The following is a 19,735-nucleotide window of genomic DNA, read 5'->3' on the forward strand; positions in this document are numbered from 1 at the left end:
GATTTTCCCTGGCGAAGCAGTACTAAGTGCACTGTCAGATAAATAGAGTGTCAGATCCATGAAGATAGCAGCAGCTAACAGAGCAGAAGAAACACAAACTTGTTTCACATCCTCCAAACTCCTTTCCACGAATCAGGTTTTGAGGGGCCCCAAACCCCCTAAAACTACCTGAAGCAAAAAAAAAAAAACTACCTGAAGCAAAAAAAAAAAAAAAAAAAAAAAAGGGAAAACAGCCTAGGGTTAAAAAAAAAAAGAAAGAAAGAAAAAGAAAGAAAGAAAGAAAGAAAGAAAAGAAAAAAAGTTCACCTCATGTGGTCTGAAAATATTTTTGGAAAGGAAAATTGGGTTGCTGGCCTAGCTTCCATGTGCCAAAGACAGCAATGAGCAGAGTGCCGGGTCCAAACTAACCTCAGCACTGTCACATAAGGGATGGTTCAGACGGTCAGAAGCAGGCCAGAGGCAAGGTGCTAAAGAACTGGTCACCAAAAACTCAAGGGCTCACATACTAACTACTACTGCACTGGACCAACCCCGACTTCTCAATGGTGTGTTGAGAACAAAGTGTGCTCCCTAATGGGTCCTCATCAGAGTTAAGGACTTTTAAAAAATTCCTGCTTCAATGACCTTCATTAGATGGGATAGGCAAAACTTTATCCTGAATCTTATTTTTACCAGAGTATTTAATAAGCGAAAATATAAATGAAAAGTAATATTTGGCCTTTTGACAGAGTACTAGGAAACAATGTCTTTTCTGTTGTCTGACCTTTCTAGAGAAACAAAAACCACCAGAGAGGTAATAATGAGAAAAGCAGGGCCCACTAGAAGCAAAAAGTCAACCACGTAAAGGAAGGACCGAGTAATGTAAACTCTCTACATTCTCCGTCCTCTTTAAACTGATGCTAAAACCAAGATTAATGAACACACACATAAAAATTCTATTATGGGTGAGCAGTAGAAATGGATATACTTAGCAGTCAAGGCAGATGTGGTGCTCCCGTTCTCAATTTAGCTTCCCATCCTCCAAACAACAAATGGTGGCATTTCAGTATTTAGGCTGTGACTCTAAAACTCTATCTCTGAAGGCTCCCACACTGCGCAGGCCTTCTTTCCATTTTTATCATTAGGATTGCCTTACCTCAAAGATTTCACTTCACTCAAGCTCAGTTCACAACACAGGGAATTTTGAAAAAAGGAAGTTATGTTCAGCCTGTAAAGAGGTAAACAAATGAACTCCTAAACGTATAGCGTTACTTAAAAACAAAAACAACGAAAGGCAACATGTCATCGCACAGGCCTAAGTGCTGTAGCCTGGCTAACAGTGCTGGACCCCTGTCCGCATCTGACCACCGAAGGAGAAACTGTGTCTTCTAATAAACAGGCGTAACCATCCTAAAGTAAGAACTGAAACAGCAGCTAACCGCTCTTCTATTCTGTCAGAGACCCTGGCTCCTTTGACCCACTACTTTAGAGTCAGAAGCTGCAGGAGCTCTTCCACCTGCTGAAGGGGGATGCTGCCCCAGGCTGCAGTGAGAGGAGACTGCCAACAGGCACACAGCACGCAGTTCACCAAGTGCTGACCGCCAGGCAGGCAGAAGACAGTAACCCTAGCTGGGACTGGTTAAGTTACTGGTTCGGTTCGTCCTAGTTTCTCCTATGCACCCTGGAACTGATCACATGTTTCTTCCTACAGAAAGCTTAGCAGAACAAAGAAGTTAACTGTGAGTTCGTCAACAACCAAATTAGGATTTTTTGTTTTTTTAGTTCAAGGGTTCCTTTAAAAAGGAAGGAATCAACAAATTTTAAAGAATCTCACTAGTGATTGTTATGCTTTTACTATTCACTAAAAATATATCTAGCTCCATCTCCATTTAAATCAGAATCACATGCATAACAAGAGTATTTAATGTGGAAGACTTTACTGAGCAGCCAGGCACTGCTCAGCGTATGGGATATGCACTCCTTACAGTAATTTTTACCAAGCCAAAGGCTGAAAAGTATTGGTTTTAGAGTAATGTTTTAAAATCCATTTTATGATTTATAAGACAAGACTGCTCTAAAAACTTAAAAGATGGAAATGCTACTACATGAAGGACGGTGCTTCTCTTTAGGCAGGTCACAAGAGTCATCTCAGTATAATTAAATTCAACATGCTTGTGGGAAAAGCAAGCACGGATATTAATCACAAGTCACAATTTTAGAGAAAGATTAAAAAGTCAAATGATAAAAACAATTATTCAAATACAAAAATGCAGATGTTAGGGAAAATTAAAAAGCAGAATTAGCAATTACTCACAGAAAACTGCCCATAAGTTGTTTTTTAAATTTCTTAATCAGAAACACATTCCAGGCTTTTTCCACAAAGGATGCATTAGAAGTAAAGAGATGGCAGGAAAGGTTATAACCAAGGGTCCACTGCAGGAGGTTTTAATTTTCCCTCACTTCCTTTTTACCGTCTGTCCTCTCACTATAAATTTACATTCATGGTTTCCTCTTCTTTCCCTGATGGTCTGTGTTAGTTTTCTTTGCCTTGAATATTCTCTACTTCTTTTCTAGGGGCAACAATTCAAAAGCCCAATGTTGTGAGGGCAGGGGCAATCAGCCTGCTGTAACATTAAGAACCAGAATCATTAAAACTGATTGGTAGGTAAGGGAAAGCCTCTGAAGAAGAGCACACACTGCATTTAGAACATCAGAATGGAATCAACAGTTAAAAACTGGATTAGAAGAGAGAAATGCTAGAAGTCCCATCAGTTGTTCTGTCAGAAGAGTGAAAGAGCAAAGAAAAGCATAGTTGAGCAAAAAGGCCCAGGTGGCACATGCAATCATCAGGCTATCTTGACTAATAGAACCAGAGAGTTCAATGGCAAGTGACGGGACTTTATACTTCCACCCCAATAACCTAAGCGTGTTTTAAAGGGCAAAAATGTGAAGCCTGGTTATATGAGCATAGAGGAAATTAGAGCCTACTGTCAAATTATAAAAGAGAACCTATGTCATTAAAAACCACCATCAGTCTATGTAAAGAAAAATGTAATGATCTAGGGAAAAGTCTTGACACCTCAACAGTTAAATGGACTAGATATTTTGCCCCCAAAGCTTCTAGCTGTTAGGTGACAGAAGGGATGTAGAAAAGAAGTAAGCAAATGATGCTACCTGAAAATAACCAAGCTGGGACGCCTGGGTTGCCCAGTGGGTTAAGCCTCTGCCTTTGGCTCAGGTCATGATCTCAGGGATCTGGGATCAAGCCTGCATCAGGCTCTCTGCTCAGCAGGGAGCCTGCTTCCTCCACTCACTCTGCCTGCCTCTCCATCTACTTCTGATCTCTGTCAAATAAATAAATAAAATCTTAAAAAAAAAAAAGGAAAGAAAGAAAGAAAGAAAATAACCAAGCAGACTAACTTAAAATTTAAACTTAAAATTACCTTTACCAGCTTGAATTTACTAAAATATTGAGTATTTCTGGGGCACCTGTGTGGCTCAGTGAAGATTAAGCGTCTGACTCTTGGTTTCTGCTCAGGTCATTATCTCCAAGTCCTGGGACAGCCACATAGGGCTCTGCATTCAGCATGGAGTCTGCTTGAGATTCTCTCTCCCTCTCCCCTTGTTCTTCACCCACCCACCACCCACCACTGATGCTCTCTCTAAAATACATAAATCTTTAAAAATCTTTCTTTTTAAAAAATTTTGTTTCTAATCTACAACTGCTGTGGGACAAAAAGCACCAAGTTCAGTCACTTTTGTATTCAAATTGATTTGAATACAAAACTAACTCTGACCTAATGAACTGTCCTGTCATATGGTGACCACCTTTCAAATCAGGTCATATTTTTAGATCCCAAAATGTTTTGGAACTTTAGGGTAACTCTTAGTTGATAACAATATACTATGTAAGTTTAAACTTTATTTCAGCTCCAGCATCAATTATAAAATCAGTTATGTTGAACAAATTCTGGTTTCAGGAGGGTAGTATTTGTATGAAATCCACTAAGTTCTGTCCTCATTCTCATTCTCGTTTACTCAGGGTCTTTCAGGCACGACACAGAATGGGGAAGGAAAGTTAGCTGAGTAGTTGCTGTGTGTAGAGTACTTGCTACACACACACACACACACACACACACTATTAGAACAAGGCAGCAGCTAATTCAAGTGGGAGATAAACTGCCTTGGGAAACAGCTAAGGAGAAAAAGTTGAGAAAGAGCAAGAAAATATTTCTAGCTTCCTAGGAACAGGAAATTACATCCCACAATGTAGGAAAAAAGCCATCACCTTTCCGAATGCAATGTTTTCAAATTTGCACAACAGGCCTCATGCAAGAAGGTTAAAGAGATGACCACAGAGCACACTCATCCAACAGTTAGCCCATACCTGTGGCTTTACACCTCCCTTTCTGGACTATGTCTTCACTCTAAAAAACCAAGGAAAGAAAAATAAGTGCGCCATGACTATACTTCTCAGAATTCCAGACATGTAGCTTCTTTCCTAAGAAAAGCCCCCTTTTGTCACCATGGCTAAGAATTAAAACAAAAACAAAAAAACCCCAAAACCTCCCCCCCTCCCATTTTTAAAAGTACATAATACCTTAAAATATAAATTGCATTTAATAACTCAAAGTTAACTTAAAAATACCATCAATGTAAAAAATGGGGAAATAAAAACACTAGAAGACTTAATACAGGCTTGACCCCAAATGTCACAATAAATAGCAACATAGTGATTACAACTTAAGAGGTTGAAATTCAGTACATTTAGGTCACCAAAAAAGTCATTTTTCCATCTGCTTTTGGATGAGAAACTACAACAAAGCCAAAGGCCTTATACTCTTTTAGCAATCAAAGATCATGTATTAATGTGGAAAGACCATGCTATTTCCCCAAAGCAACCTTCCTGAATAGGTAGGTGCCAGGCATAAAACTTTTCAGAGGCAACCAAGTTCCTGCCTGTGTAAATGCATCTCAGGGGCCCTAGGGCAGTGGTAAACCACTGAAACAAATAAACAAACAAACAAAAATCAGAAGATGGGGAGGTTAATTGAAGCTAAAAGCAAACAGAAGAACCACAAAACCAATTTGTTTTATTTTTAAACATTATCGAACAATCCTGCAAGCAAGATTGATTTTATAAAGCTGCCCAAATTCCTACAAACTTTCTTCTACACCCCCTGCCAGAGGGACAAAAAACAAACACAGAAGTAGGGTATTAACCACCCTACTACTCCCAAGTAACCAAAGACTTTTTAAAGGAAAATTCTCTCTCTCTCTCTCTCTCTCTCTCGCTCTCTCGCTCTCACACACACACACACACACACAAACCCGGATCAGTACTACCTTCTTCCACACAGACCCTTGTTACTGGAAGGACAATGGGAAGCTTAATACACAAGAAGGTGTTTTCTCTAAAAGCTTTGCCTTTCCAATTTTGCTTTTCTTACATTTTGTTGCCTGGTCTGTAAGAAAACAGATGCTTTTAGGGGGAGAGGAAAACTGAGTGGAAACTAAAAGTTTTAGGTTTGCTTTTCATATCTTTCATTTCTGTGGGGAACCAAACAAAATGCATGTGCTCTCGGAGGAAGCTTGAACCACTTTTGTCCTGTCTTTCCTTAGAACTCCACAAAAATCTCTTTCTGTTAACATTATCTCTACCTTTCTTGGTGGCCATTAGGGGAGGTATAAAGATGGTTCCAAACAGAGATGAAAAGAGTTAAGCGGGGTGGGACGCCTGGATGGCTCAGTCAGTTAATCGTCTGACTTGGGCTCAGGTACTAAGCCCAGGATCCTGGTACTGAGTCCCATGCCAAGCCTCCTTGCTTAACAGGAAGCCTGCTTCTCCCTCTGCCTGTCACTCGCCCTGCTTGTGCACTCCCGCTCTCTTTCTCTGGCAAATAAATAAAATCTCTAAAAGAAAAAAAAAGGCTAAGGGGGGAAAGGTGCACCAGAAGTGGGGGCTGGGGGGTGGGGGCTGCACAGGCAATCCACCACAGAGAATGAGAGGCAAGCTACCTCTGAGGGAAACTACTTGTGAAACATTAACATGTTCAACATAGGACCTCCTATCGAGTTTAAAAATCATACTTACAAAGTCAGTGGTACTCGCTAAAAGGCAAACTACTTTCCCCACAATTTCCCCAAGAAAAGATAAATAACCTGGAAATAATTTATATTTGGTTTTGGAACATATCTTGGAATTTATATGGTCTTGACATGTTCCAAAGATGCAACAGTTGAGGCACCTGGCAGGCTCGCTCAGTAGAGCATGCGACTCTCATCTCACAGTTGTGAGTTAAAGCCCACACGGTGGGTGTAGAGACTTTAAAAAAAAAAAAGATGCAAGAGCTAATGAACAGCATTACCTCTCTGATACAAAAGCACATCTCTTACACACTTTCCTTAGTAAGGCAAGGTAATGAATGGTTTTTTATTTCTCAGTTTTCTGCTGACCTAAAAAGCCTGTATGTTGAGTAAATGACAAAACACTATCCTTCCCAGAAAGATGACCACTGACTCACCATCAGCAACTCTTACAAAGTATGCATTGAATCACAAACATACAGGGGCTGGTGGCAGGCACAGTAATGCTCAATGACCTACATTAAGGCCTGAACTCATCACCTTGGCCTCATTAGTCCAACTCACCAACTCTTACTAACAATTGTTAGTAAATGCCCTCAATACTTTGAAAAACATTTTTCATGCAAGGCAGGGAGCTAAATGAAGAACTCAACCACTAACCAGATTAGAAACTTTCAAATGTTTTTAAAGGCAGAAATGTTTCTCCCTTAAACCTAAATTAAAAGTGAAGCTGTTTAGGCTGAAGGCAGGGGAGGGCAAGGCAGGCCCCACCTTTCACCCTTCCTGCACTCAGAGTAACCCCAGGTCTCCTGGGAGATACGAAAATAGGCCTGGATAATTCAAAACAATAGATAATTCACCAATTTTTATCCAACTTTGAACTGAATTGTTTTTTGAACAGATTTTTCTATCTTTAGAATCTAATAAGTTACCAGAAATCAAGTAATTTCCAATGCCATCAATGGTAATAAATGTGTACATCCCAGAGTTGATAGAATATAGTATTTAAAATTTCTAAACCTTGGGGGGCGCCTGGGTGGCTCAGTGGGTTGAAGCCTCTGCCCTCGGTTCAGGTCATGATCCCAGGATCCTGAGATCTAGCCCCGCAGCTGGTTCTCTGCTTGGCGGGGAGCCTGCTCCCCCTCTCTCTGTCTCTGCCTGCCTCTCTGCCGACTTGTGGTATCTGTCAAATAAATAAATAAATCTTTAAAAAAAAAATTTCTAAACCTTGGAGCACCTGATTAGCTCAGCTGGTAGAGCACACAACTCTTGATCCTTAGGTCATGAGCAGAAGCCCCACATCTGGCACAGAGCTTACTTTAAAAAAATTGTAAACCTTATCACCTGGAAGTAGGTAGAAATGTCCAGACATTTATGAAGTAGCAATAATTTTAAGAGCTGATATTTTCTGAACACTTACTCTATGCCATGTTGTGTTTTGGGTACTATGTATTTAACCTCATACATAGCCTATCTCCATTTACAGATAAGGAAAGACACAAATAAAGTAACTCTCAAGATCACATGAATCCAGGCAATGAAGAAGTTGGAATATATAGTCAAGCAGTTCAACCCTTGGGTCAAAAGTTGACTCCGGTTAAAACTGTCCACAAGGAAGATCATGCACACAAATCACAGAAAAGACCATTAAATATGGAGGACCATATAGTTGAGTCTGATTATTTTTCTAAGGCAAATCTAAGCAGGTAAATACCCAAAGTTTCAATCGTCACAAGAGAAATATAGTTAAGACTAGTGAAAACCTCCTGCCATTAATCAGTAGATGTGTGACTCTGGGTAAGTTCATCAGTATCTCCCGGTGTCAGCTTCCTCACCTGTAAAATTACCTCCAAAGGAACCAGATGGATGCCCTGAATACAACACCAAGGCACTGTACAAATTTCTAAATGGAAGAGGAAAGAAACAATAGAAATTACTTAGGAAAGCTGCTCTTTTAAAAAATGTCTGTTACCTTTTAAACTGCTTTGCAATACTCTTGCTTCTTTCTTTTATCCATTATGTGGTGAATTCAATAAAAAGTTTGGGCTTAGTGCACTGGGAAACTACATGTCCTCTTACCCACATATCCCAGAAAGCCAAGTAACCAGATAAAAAGATCAAATGGGAAGCTTTCCTGGCTAGCCCAGTTCATCATGATGCAAAACTCCACCAGGGTCTGGGGCTAAAACTCAACAGTTTGCCTAGCACTCCAATGTCCCTACAATTACCACCAGATTCTCATCCAGGATCATACATCACAACTAACTGCAGGAAGAGTCTAGTATCACATGAAATAAATTGCCTGAGAGCACTCAGTAACAACAGGTGGACCCAGGACTGAATGACTGCAGAGAAATGTTGAACTGTTGATTGTTTCCCTTCTCTGTAATCCTGGGGTAGTTAGGTGGATTAAAGAGATACACTGAGGGGCGCCTGGGTGGCTCAATGCGTTAAAGCCTCTGCCTTCGGCTCAGGTCATGATCCCAGGGTCCTGGGATCGAGCCCTGCATTGGGCTCTCTGCTCTGCAGGGAGACGGCTTCCTCCCATCTCTCTCTCTCTCTCTCTCTGCCTGCCTCTCTGTCAAATAAATAAAAATCTTTAAAAAAAAAAAAAGAGATACACTGAAGCACACACTAAATTCCCTGGTAGTCACTCATTCCCAGAGCATCTCCTTCCACTGTAATTTTGCTTGATGTGAAGAGTACAGATCGAGAACTACATCAGGCTTAGTTCTGACCTAAGTTAGCAGGGATAAAACTTAACACTTTCTCTATGGGCTCTACAAAAGTCTTTTTATCCCCCTTGTGACACTTGTTTTGTGGCTACCATTTCCATGATTCAGGCTCAGGTGTGGGGCCTCTGACTCTTTATTGATGGAATTATCAATGTGTGTTCCTTTTCCTGACCCTAGCAGAGAAATTTATAAAACAGATCTCAATCTCAATTCCTTCTCCAACAGCCAGTATGCACTCTTTAGTGGTAATAATTCTTTCCCAGCTTTAAAAAATTGTGGTCAGGGGCACCTGGGTGGCTCAGTCAGTTAGTTAAGCGTGTGCCTTTGGTTCAGGTCATGATCCCAGGGTTCTGGGACAGAGTGCCGAACAGGGATCCGTAATCAGCAGGTAGTCTGCTTCTCCCTCTGCCTGCAACTCCCCACGTGTGCACGTCCGCACCCTCTTTCTCTGGCCAATAAATAAATAAAATCTTTAAAAAAAAATGTGGTCAAAAACACATACATAAAAGTTACTATCTCAACTCATTTTTAGGTGTACAGTTCAGTATTAGTATTACTGTGCAACATGGCAACAATTTTTAAAACGTTCCTTTTTCATCAAGATTCTTAAGCTGGGGACACCTGGCTGCCTCAGTTGATAGAGTATACAACTCTTCATCTCAGGGTTGTAAACTGGAGCCTCACGCTGGATGTAGAGATTACTTTAAAAAAGGGGGGGGGGGGGGAACGCCTGGGTGACTCAATGGGTTAAACCTCTGCCTTCAGCTCAGGTCATGATCCGGGAGTCCTGGGTTAGAGCCCCGCATCCAATCCGGCTCTCTGCTCAGCAGGGGGCCTGCTTCCCTCTCTCTCTCTGCCTGCCTACTTATGATCTCTCTGTCAAATAAATAAATAAAATCTTTAAAAAAAAAAGAAGTAGTACACTAAAGGGGTTGAGTTGGGCTATTGGTTCTTATTTTCTCTGATCTACCATCTTTGGGTGCCTGGATAGTGCAATTGGTTAAGTGTCCTACTCTTGGTTTCTGCTCATGACATCGTCTCAGAGTCATGGGATCAAGCCCCACATCTGGCTTCGCACTGGGTACAGGGTCTGCTTAGGACTCTCCCTCCCTCTGCCCCCCCCCAAATAAACAGAGGGGCGTGGCTCAGTCAGTTAATCATCTTGACCCTTGATTTGGCTTAGGTCTTGAGGCTCAGGTTGTGATCTCCTAGGATCAAGCCCCATGCTGGGCTCTATGCTCTCAGTAGGGAGTCTGCTTCTCTCTCTCTCCCCCTCCCCCCACTCATGTGCTCACTAGCTCTCTCTCTCTAAAATAAATCTTTGAAAAAATAAAAGAAAATAAAATAGAGAAATCTTTTTTAAAAAATCCTGATCTGCCATCTCATCTCCTGTTTAGTTATCTTTCCATATGCTTATATACATATCTAAGTAAGAGGCATCCCATTTTCGGAGGTGGTCAGGAGAGGCATATAGGGAATGCAAAAATACATTTTTAAAAATCTCTGTTCTGCAGCACCTGGGTGGCTCAGTGGGTTAAAGCCTCTGCCTTTGGCTCAGGTCATGATCCCAGGGCTCTGGGATCGAGTCCCGAGTAGGGCTCTCTGCTCAGCAGGGAACCTGCTTCCTCCTCTCTCTCTGCCTGCTTCTCTGCCTGTTTGTGATCTCCGTCTGTCAAACAAATAAATAAAATCTTTTAAAAAATAAAAATAAAATAAAAATCTCTGTTCCTGGGACAGCCGGGTGGCTCAGTTTAAGTGTCCAACTCTTGGTGTCAGCTCAGGTCTTGGTTTCAGAGTTGTGAGTTCAAGCCCTGCATTGGGTTCTGCACTGGGTGTGGAGCCCACTACCAAAAAACAAACAAAAAAACACCTCTGTTCCTCCATCATCCCCAAATGCCTATACCCTCAAAGCAATTCTCAAATCCCCATTAAGTATTCCCCTTCTCTTCCCCATACAGCTCTCTATTGGGGGGTGGAGTGGGGTGCAGGACTCTCACTCTGCGTTTAGCCCCTCCTGTTTCCCTGGCAGCGCTGTCAGTACTGGGCAACAAACTGCTAGATGTAGCAGCAGCAATTTACATATGGTAGCCAAGCTAGGGTGCAGCTTTCTTTGGGCAGAACTGCTAACTCTTTTATGTATCCTTCTAGTTTGAACCCAATGTTCCAGGCCTATCAATGTTAAATATTTGCCTAGTGGCTTCTACCTTCAAAGACACAGGGAACCATGTACACAGAAGTCCAGAGGCAGCAAAAATTCCCCTCGGTGTGGAGAAAGGGCTCTACAGACACAGATGGGGCCTAGCTACAACAACTGAGACCCTGGACAAAGCATCTAATCCAAACACAAGGGTTCATTCTACTTTCCCATAATACTCATGCATTACTGCTCAAATTTGGCATGTTCTAAGACCACCAGTTCCGCCTTAGTTTCCCGGCCCTGCCATAAGGCCAAATCTGTCTCATCTAGTGAGTCACTACTGCTCTTCTCTCCAAATGCATTTTGATTTCAGCCCACTTGTGCAGCTCATCAGGGCTGCACCATATGTTGGTACCATGTAGGCAGAATGTGACTAATTTTTTTCTAAAACACTGTCAGAGTTACTTTTAAAATTACCTTATAATCTTGATGTCTCTAAAGACTCAGTTCTCTAATGCATAACCTTCTGGAAATGACTTTATAATTATTCTTCTGAGCACTCAGGAGATTCTTTAAAATTTTCACTCCCATTTTTCAAACAAGGGAACAAAAGTAAAGAAAACGGATTAAGTGACCCAAGTTTCACCACCAACCAGTGAGGCTTGTACTTTCTGCAGTCACAGCACTCTATTTGGTAAAATAAATCAGTCTGTAAAATGCTTTTTTTTGGTGGTGGTGGGGGTTTCAAATACTACTTTGTTTTTATTTATTTTTTTAAAAGATTTTTTTTTAAAGATTTTATTTATTTATTTGACAGACAGAGATCACAAGTAGGCAGAGAGGCAGGCAGAGACAGAGGAGGAAGCAGGTTCCCCGCCGAGCAGAGAGCCCGATTCGGGGGCTCGCTTGATCCCAGGACCCTGAGATCATGACCTGAGCCGAAGGCAGAGGCTTAACCCACCGAGCCACCCAGGTGCCCCAAAAGATTTTCTTTATTTATTTGACAGAGATCACAAGTAGGCAGAGAGGCAGAGAGGCAGGGTGGGGGTGGGGGGTGGGGGGTGGGAGCAGGCTCCCCGCTGAGCAGAGAGCCCAATGCAGGGCTCAATCCCAGGACCCTGTGATCGTGACATGAGCCAAAGGCAGAGGCTTTAGCCCACTGAGCCACCCAGGTGTCCCTGTTTTTATTTTCTGAGGTGATTATTAAAATACAGATATCAGGGATGCCTGGGTGGCTCAGTGGTTAGATGGTTGCTTTCGGTTCAGGTCATGACCCCAGGATCCTGGGATCAAGACCCGCAGTGGGATCCCTATTCAGTGGGGAGCCTGCTTCTCCCTCTCCAACTCCTCTGCTTGTGTCCATCCCCCACCCCGGCAAATAGATAAAATCTTTAAAAATAATAATAAAAAAATAAACCTCAGAAAACATAACTACTTGCAGCTAATTCTGATGACGAAATGGTCTCACAGTATCCATCTTGGTTGTTTTAAGAGAGGGCTGAATGAGCCACAGACCACAAATGTTTTTCTAATCAGCAGAGATCATAAACAAGTAAAACGAACATTCTGAGAGTAAAAAAGATATTGGACTTCCCTACTCTGGACAATTGGCCTCTTCACCAACAATAAAGATTGCTGGATTTGATCATTAAATTTGTCCCAAGAGGGGCACCTGGGTGGCTCAGTGGGTTAAGCCGCTGCCTTCAGCTCAGGTCATGAACTCAGGGTCCTGGGATCGAGTCCCGCATCGGGCTCCTGCTCAGCAGGCAACCTGCTTCTCTCTCTCTCTCTCTCTCTGCCTGCCTCTCTGCCTACTTGTAATCTCTCTCTGTCAAATAAATAAATAAATAAAAATCTTAAAAAAAAAAAAAAAAAAATTTGTCCCAAGAAGGTTTCTTAAATTTTCCATTTCAGGTTATACATGTTCATTCAAATAACTGGGGTGGTAGTGTGACCATCACTGCACTAAGATCTTTCCGTCCACTAGTAACATCCCTTAGTGGGTAGTATTGCAAAATATAAAAAAGGATCTCAAGTATCTTCTCAATAATGAAAACAGCACATGCCCTAGGAATCCAGCTATCCCAATTTTAGAAATACAGCCTTCAAATACACTTGTATCTGATGTACACAAAGTATGCAAAGGGGCGTTAATGTGAACTTTGTTTATATTAGCAAACATTGGAAACATACATGTCCATCAGCTGGGTGCTGCACTGCAATGGAATGCCTCAGCTATAAAAAAGACCAAGGAAACTCCAATACACTACATTAAGCACTGATCAAGATTATATTTACACAGTAAGAAAGAAATTACACATGGCTTGTACAGGAACAAAATCGGTCTGGAAGGATAAAAAAGAAACTGTTAACAAGGCTACAGAAGTGGAATATTGGCTGAATTGTTTGAATATGGAATATTTGTAGAATACCTATTCTACAGGGGTTCCTGGGTGGCTCAGTGGGTTAAAGCCTCTGCCTTCGGCTCAGGTCATGATCTCAGGGTCCCGGGATCCAGTCCCACGTCCAGTCCCACGTCGGGCTCTCTGCTCAGCAGGGAGCCCGCTTCCCTTCCTCTCTCTCTGCCTGCCTCTCTGCCTACTTGTGATCTCTGTCTGTCAAATAAATAAATAAAATCTTTAAAAAAAAAAAAAAAGAATACCTATTCTACAAATAAAACTATTAAAGAAAATTTGAAACTATGAGGAACAAAGTAAAGAAAAATCCCAACTCCTATTCTATTCCAAAACAAACACTTTGTTTTGCATTTTCTCCTGCTCTGTGTGGAAAAAGCCATTGTCCAGGTAAAGCAGCATCCACACCACATGTGAGTGGGGCAAGGACATTATACCATTTGAAATTATCCCAGCAACTCAACTGATGTTCACACAGCTTGGACTGTAAACCTTATGGCTGGCCTATTTACAAAGTTTGGAGCTATTTTCAATCACTCAGCTGTATATCTATGTGTACATTTTCTTCAATCAACCTTTCCTGCCAGGCAGAGTGCAACATTAGCTGGCTTCCAGTAAGAAAGGCAAGGGACAGGGTGAGATAATATGTCAAAACAAGTTCTATAAATACAGCTTTTGGCCTAGTATCTCAAAAAGGAATCAAATCAGCTTCAAGCTTAAACAGAAAAATCCTACAGTCCTGCAATATCGTGCTTAAAGGCTCTAGAGAACAGAAGAGGCCAGGGATCTGGAATCTTGTTTCTCATACCGTATCTTGTCTCTCCCTCCCTAATCTCTGAGGGAGGTTAAGATCAAATTGCAGGTATCACTCCAAGTCATCCTTTCCCCTTATTTTACCCCCACACTACCCAAACATCAAGATCATTTCACTGAGCTCACTCCCAACTCTTAGGCAGACAGGCCCAATACACATGACATACAACAGCCCCTCCTCAGCACCTAGCATCTACCTTCCATCATCTCCAAAACCCTTGACCAAGAAGCCAAGAACCCTGCCTGTACCATCTGCCCCAACCTCACCCCAAACACATGGGCACTCAAGCAGGATGCTTCCATATGGTCTTGTCTCGGGAAGTTTATTTTGTTTTGCTAAATAGCAGTAAACTTTATTTAATCTTTCTGTTCTTAACACCACAATCCTACAAAACAATTTTGCTGTGGAGATGCTTTCTGAGATGGCTAGGTTATCTGCCAGAGAATACAAAACTTACACCTCTGCTTCAGCGAATCAGTTTTGCATAGCTTGATTCATCCCAAAGGATACACAGCCCTGGGGCAAATTCTAAATATCTCCTTAATACTGTCACTTTTTAAAAAAGTGACTTCAATTATCATGCTTTCATCACTCTTGAACTGTGCTCCTAAAAGTGTTCCTCACATTTAAATATCCATTTATATGATCTTCACCTCCTTCAAATAACGATTTAAAAAAAAAAAAAAATCCCACTGTTCCACAAAATTAAACTTGAAGTACTTTGACTTCATTTTTTAAAAAACAAGCTCTTCATAAAATGGGAACTCTGTCAATCAAAAATGCATATAGAAAACATCCTCTATATATACTGAGAACTAGGAGAGGTCACAAAAAAGGCCCAATCCCTGTCCTTAATGAGTTTTTAGTCTTGTTCAGAAAACATGACTTACACACAAAAAAGAACAAGAACCACAAAGGACAGCATACACCCAAGGAAAAGCGTACATGCCAAGGGAAAATCTGCCATCAATCTGAGAAAGACTAAAACGTCTCAGGAGATCCAATTCCTATTTCCCCGTCTATCTCAAATTTTTGTGCTATTCAATCACACTGTCTAGGAAAGAGTAACATTTTTGCTACCCTCCACTGAAATTACTCAGCCCACCAATAATTCTCCCATCATCATTCTTTTTGAACAGATCTCCCTATTACCCAGTTACACTCACAGAGATCAGTTAATGGATGAGGCAAAACCTGCCGATCCCCCCTCTTCTCATACTCCCCGTCAAGACATCTCCTGATGATATGAAGGGCAGGTAACAAGAGTTAAAGAAGCTGAAGTTAATTCTGCTTCCAATATCTTCAGTAAACAGGCAGACACTAGCAGAGATTAAACTGGTAATTCTGGGGATACTCCATGAACTTGCCATTTGCTTTGTAGCTTTTTATCATCAATAAATGAGTTAGCTGACAGAGAGCTGCAAAACCAAAGTCATAATCATTTTCATAAGGAAATCCTAAAATTAAGATGGGTTAGACTAATTCATAATTCAATAATCCCAAATATTCCATATATGTTAATAAAATTAATAAACAAGTATTTACTATAAACCTTATAACATGCCCTACATTCAGACACTGGAGTCACACCACCACTTTATAAGCCCAATTTTTCTGCTTATTAGCCAGGAAAACCAGGGACAAACTGTTTAACTTTGTTATAACAGCTTCTTCACATGGAAAACTGTCTATATGACAGTATCTGCTTTATAGGGTATTTGTTAGAATTGAGGGATTTACATACATAAGGCATTTAGAACAGCACCTGGCACACACAAAGTGCTCAATCAATGTTTGCTATCATGAACAGACACTAATGCTGGTGCCTATACTGAAAAAGGATGAGTCCCGGAAGTTTTACTCTTTAACAAGATAATTTTATCTTTACAGAATGGAATACCTAAGACTCTACAGAAATATTTTTATTAAAAGGTGGGCTGGGGCGCCTGGGTGGCTCAGTGGGCTAAGTCTCTGCCTTCAGCTCAGGTCATGATCCCAGGGTCCTGGGATCAAGTCCGAGATCAGGCTTTCTGCTCAGCAGGGAGCCTGCTCCCCCCCACCACCATCTGTCTTCTGCCTACTTGTGCTCTCTCTCTCTCTGCCAAATCAATAAATAAAATCTTTAAAAAGGTGGGTTGTTGGGGCGCCTGGGTGGCTCAGCCATCAAGCAGCTGCCTTCAGCTAAGATCATGATCCCAGAGTCCTGGGATAGAGCCCTACATCGGGCTCCCTGCTCAGTGGGAAGCCTGTTTCTCTGTCTCGCACTCCCCATGCTTGTATTTCCCTCTCTCACTGTGTCTCTGTCAAATAAATATATAAAATCTTATAAATAAATAAATAAATGAATGAATAAGAAAAGGTGGACTGTTGGAACACCTGGGTGGCTCAGTCAGTTAGACGTCTGACTCTTGTTCAACAGCTCAGGCGTTGATCTCAAGGTCGTGAGTTCAAGCCCCATGTTGGGCTCCACACTGGGAGTGGAGCGTACTTTAAGGGGAAAAAAAGAAAAGGTAAGAAAGCAATGACTGGCTGACCCATCTTCAACCTCCAACTATGACTGTTAGCAACCAGTTTAAGCATAATCTTCATTAGGAAATACTGAACATCTTTTTTTTTCCCTTTTTAAAGATTTTATTTATTATTTGACAGAGACACAGTGAGAGAGGGAAATACAAGCAGGGGCAGTGAGAGAAAAAGAAGCAGGCTTCCCACTGAGCCCAATGTGGGGCTCCATCCCAGAACCCTGTGATCATGACCTAAGCGGAAGGCAGAGGCTTAACAACTGAGCCACCCAGGCACCCTGAACCACTTGTACTAAGAGCATTTACTTATTTATTTGTAAACATTTATTACTTCCATCATACCCTCCAAAAATTGTGGAAGCTTTCAAAATACATGCACTGAAAAAAAATAAATAAATAAAACGAGACCAGGGAAATTATATATACATATTTCTTAAAATATCAAAAACAAAGGGAAAACATAAATTGAGACATGGTAGCCAGTGTCCTTTACTGAAGTTAAGCTGTAAAATCAAAAAGCTGCCACTGATTTTAATCTCCAACGACAGCCCTGACAGAGGGTGTATAGTGATTCATAGTATAAATGGGAAAACATCAGGATGGTAAAATGAGATGGGCACTAATAGCTGCCAAGAAAGGGAGGGGAAAGCCAATTTAAAGCCACACTCAACAGAATTTTAGAAAATCATTAAGTATGCAGGACCTACCAGAGGCTCCTCATCAGGTCTCAAACTCTAAACAAATACATATGCCAAAGCCAACAATGGACAAGTCACTAAACAGATTCCTAAAGTGATTCAAAGCCAGAATCTATCAGCAAATAGTCACATGAACTCTCCAACCATACCACACAGCCATAGGAAAAAGCTGCCTCAGGGAACTGTGTTTCTCCAGCATTTAGTCCCTTTCTCTCTTCATGGGCCACAGCAAACAAATATGTGCAGAGAACTGTCTCATCCTTACTCAGCTGACAAGTTCTATTCCCAACTCTGCATGCTTATGACTCATGGTGGGGGAGGGGAGTAAAAGGAAAGTGTAAAACAAAGAAACAAACTTAAATTTAGACCGAAGTTGATCAAAAGTGAAGAATTCATTTCTACATAGAGTATCTCATAACAAACCAAGAAGGTGATCCTTTAAAAACAGAGTAACGAACCCAATACTCTTTGAAAATAGCCTGAAATCTGTCTACATGTCACATCCCCTACTATTCCTTAAATAGACATGACACCAAAAAACATTGCAAGCCCTCTGTAAGGCCAAACTTTACAAAGCACTCTGAATCCACCCAACACAGCATAGGACACTAGCTACAAAGTCCAAAACAGGGCACTTCCCACAGTTCCTTTCCCAGCAAAAGAGCCGCGTTAAGTGACTTAGCTCCTACTACACCCTCTTCCAAAAAGATGTGTACAAAATCGTTTCTTAAGGAGGTGGAGGTGTCTCAGTCTTTTCTACTCAAATTTCGTATCAGGAAATTTGTGTGCCAAACAAGGAATTCATTTCTACCCCGAAGAACTGATCTTTGACATCAGTAAAAAATAAAACGAAAAAAAAAAAGACTATTTCTTTGAAAAGGTAAGTTTCTAAAAGAACCCAAAGACCATTTCTGACCCTGTATTTTTACCAGTTTGGCTTTCCTCCCTAAAACATACTTCATTAAATAATACAAATTTTGCCTCCTTGTCCCATCCCCAAGATCCTGAAACATTCTCTACAATTTAAAATTGACAAAACAGAAAAGACAAACAGATCACCTCTTTCACTCGAAAACCTCAGGCCTCCACAGAAATGTACACAGACAGACAGATGGACGCACGTTAAGAACACAAACTGCATGCCCTGCTCAGGCCTGAGCCAATATGGGTGCACAGGGCAGCTACGCCGCCTAGCTAGTGGGCTGCTCCTGCTGTTGCTGTACAAATATAGAAAGCTGAAAAGTGGAACAGCAGCTTCAGCAGAACAGATTCTGCTCCGTGCTCAGAGAGGGAGGAGCAGGGACCTGAACAGCTTTACCCATACATGGTTGCTGAAAGGGGGCCATTAGTAAAAGCCCAATTATCTCACACACATGCATTCTGCTCACATGCTCCAGACAAAAACCAGAAACACACAGGCTGGTACTTGAAGAAGGGTTTGAGAGATTCTACTTCAGTCAAGGAACTTCGCAATAATCTCAGTCACTTACACCAAGAATCCCCCAGCATGGAAACAGAAAAGACAGTGTGAAACTTTACTAGGTCAGATTCTCACTAGATCAACAGCAGCCGTGAGGCTTAATTTATCATTTAGATTATTAAACTGAACATGAGAAAAAAGGTTATTTCCCATTTGTGTGAACACCCTAAACCTTCACTGGCCCTTTGCTGTTTTCAGAATCAAGATCTCGTTCCAACTTTAAGACTATGTTTTAGGGTCGGGGTGGGGGGCAGGGAGGGAAGAGACAGCAGATATACAAGTCAAAATAAATTCTCATGTAATTTCTTTTTAAAAGATTTTATTTATTTATTTGACAGAGAGAGATCACAAGTAGGCAGAGAGGCAGGCAGAGAGTGAGAGAGAGGGAAGCAGGCTCCCCGCTGAGCACAGAGCCCCATGCAGGACCCGATCCCAGGACCCTGAGATCATGACCTGAGCTGAAGGCAGCGGCTTAACCCACTGAGCCACCCAGGCGCCCCTCTCATGTAATTTTTAAAAAGATTTCTTTTTTTTATTTCAGGGGGAGGGGCAGAGGGAGAGAATCTCAAGCAGACTCCTCCACCAGGTGTGGAACCCAATGCGGGGCTAGATCTAATGACCCCAAGATCAGGACCTGAACCAAAATCATGAGTCAACCAATTGAGCCACCCAGGTGCTCCTCTGATTTAATTTTTAAAACCGTAATTTCCCAAGATGCTGGTTCATATAATCAGAAGCCAAATATTTTTTTTTTTTCCAAAAATTACTTCGCTTAGAACCATTCATCCAGATTCATCTCAATGTGAAGTGTATGAAAAGCTCAATTTCTGGCCAGAGTGAGCTCTCCCAAGATTAAAAAAATGCATGGC

The 19,735-nt window shown here is 41.5% G+C and overlaps 1 protein-coding gene across 12 annotated transcripts in view; it reads right to left on the reverse strand.

The window, feature by feature from the left end:
• CELF1 (CUGBP Elav-like family member 1) overlaps positions 1 to 19,735 on the reverse strand; it is a 74,638-nt gene that overhangs the window by 30,970 nt on the left and 23,933 nt on the right. For 3 of the 12 annotated variants that reach the window (XM_032360289.1, XM_032360286.1, XM_032360281.1), the window contains exons 2-3: positions 4,367 to 4,406; positions 1,136 to 1,207 (exon numbers count right to left, since the gene is read on the reverse strand). The exons of 4 other annotated variants lie outside the window; for them this stretch is intronic. The gene's annotated coding sequence lies outside the window, so the exon portion shown is untranslated. Of the gene's footprint in view, positions 1 to 1,135; positions 1,208 to 4,366; positions 4,407 to 7,901; positions 7,970 to 19,735 lie in introns of all 12 variants that reach the window. 5 more of the 12 variants (XM_032360290.1, XM_032360284.1, XM_032360288.1 and 2 more) reach the window with 3 other exon arrangements.

Source organism: Mustela erminea, chromosome 9 (genome assembly GCF_009829155.1).
Source record: "Mustela erminea isolate mMusErm1 chromosome 9, mMusErm1.Pri, whole genome shotgun sequence".
Lineage (NCBI taxonomy): Eukaryota > Metazoa > Chordata > Mammalia > Carnivora > Mustelidae > Mustela > Mustela erminea.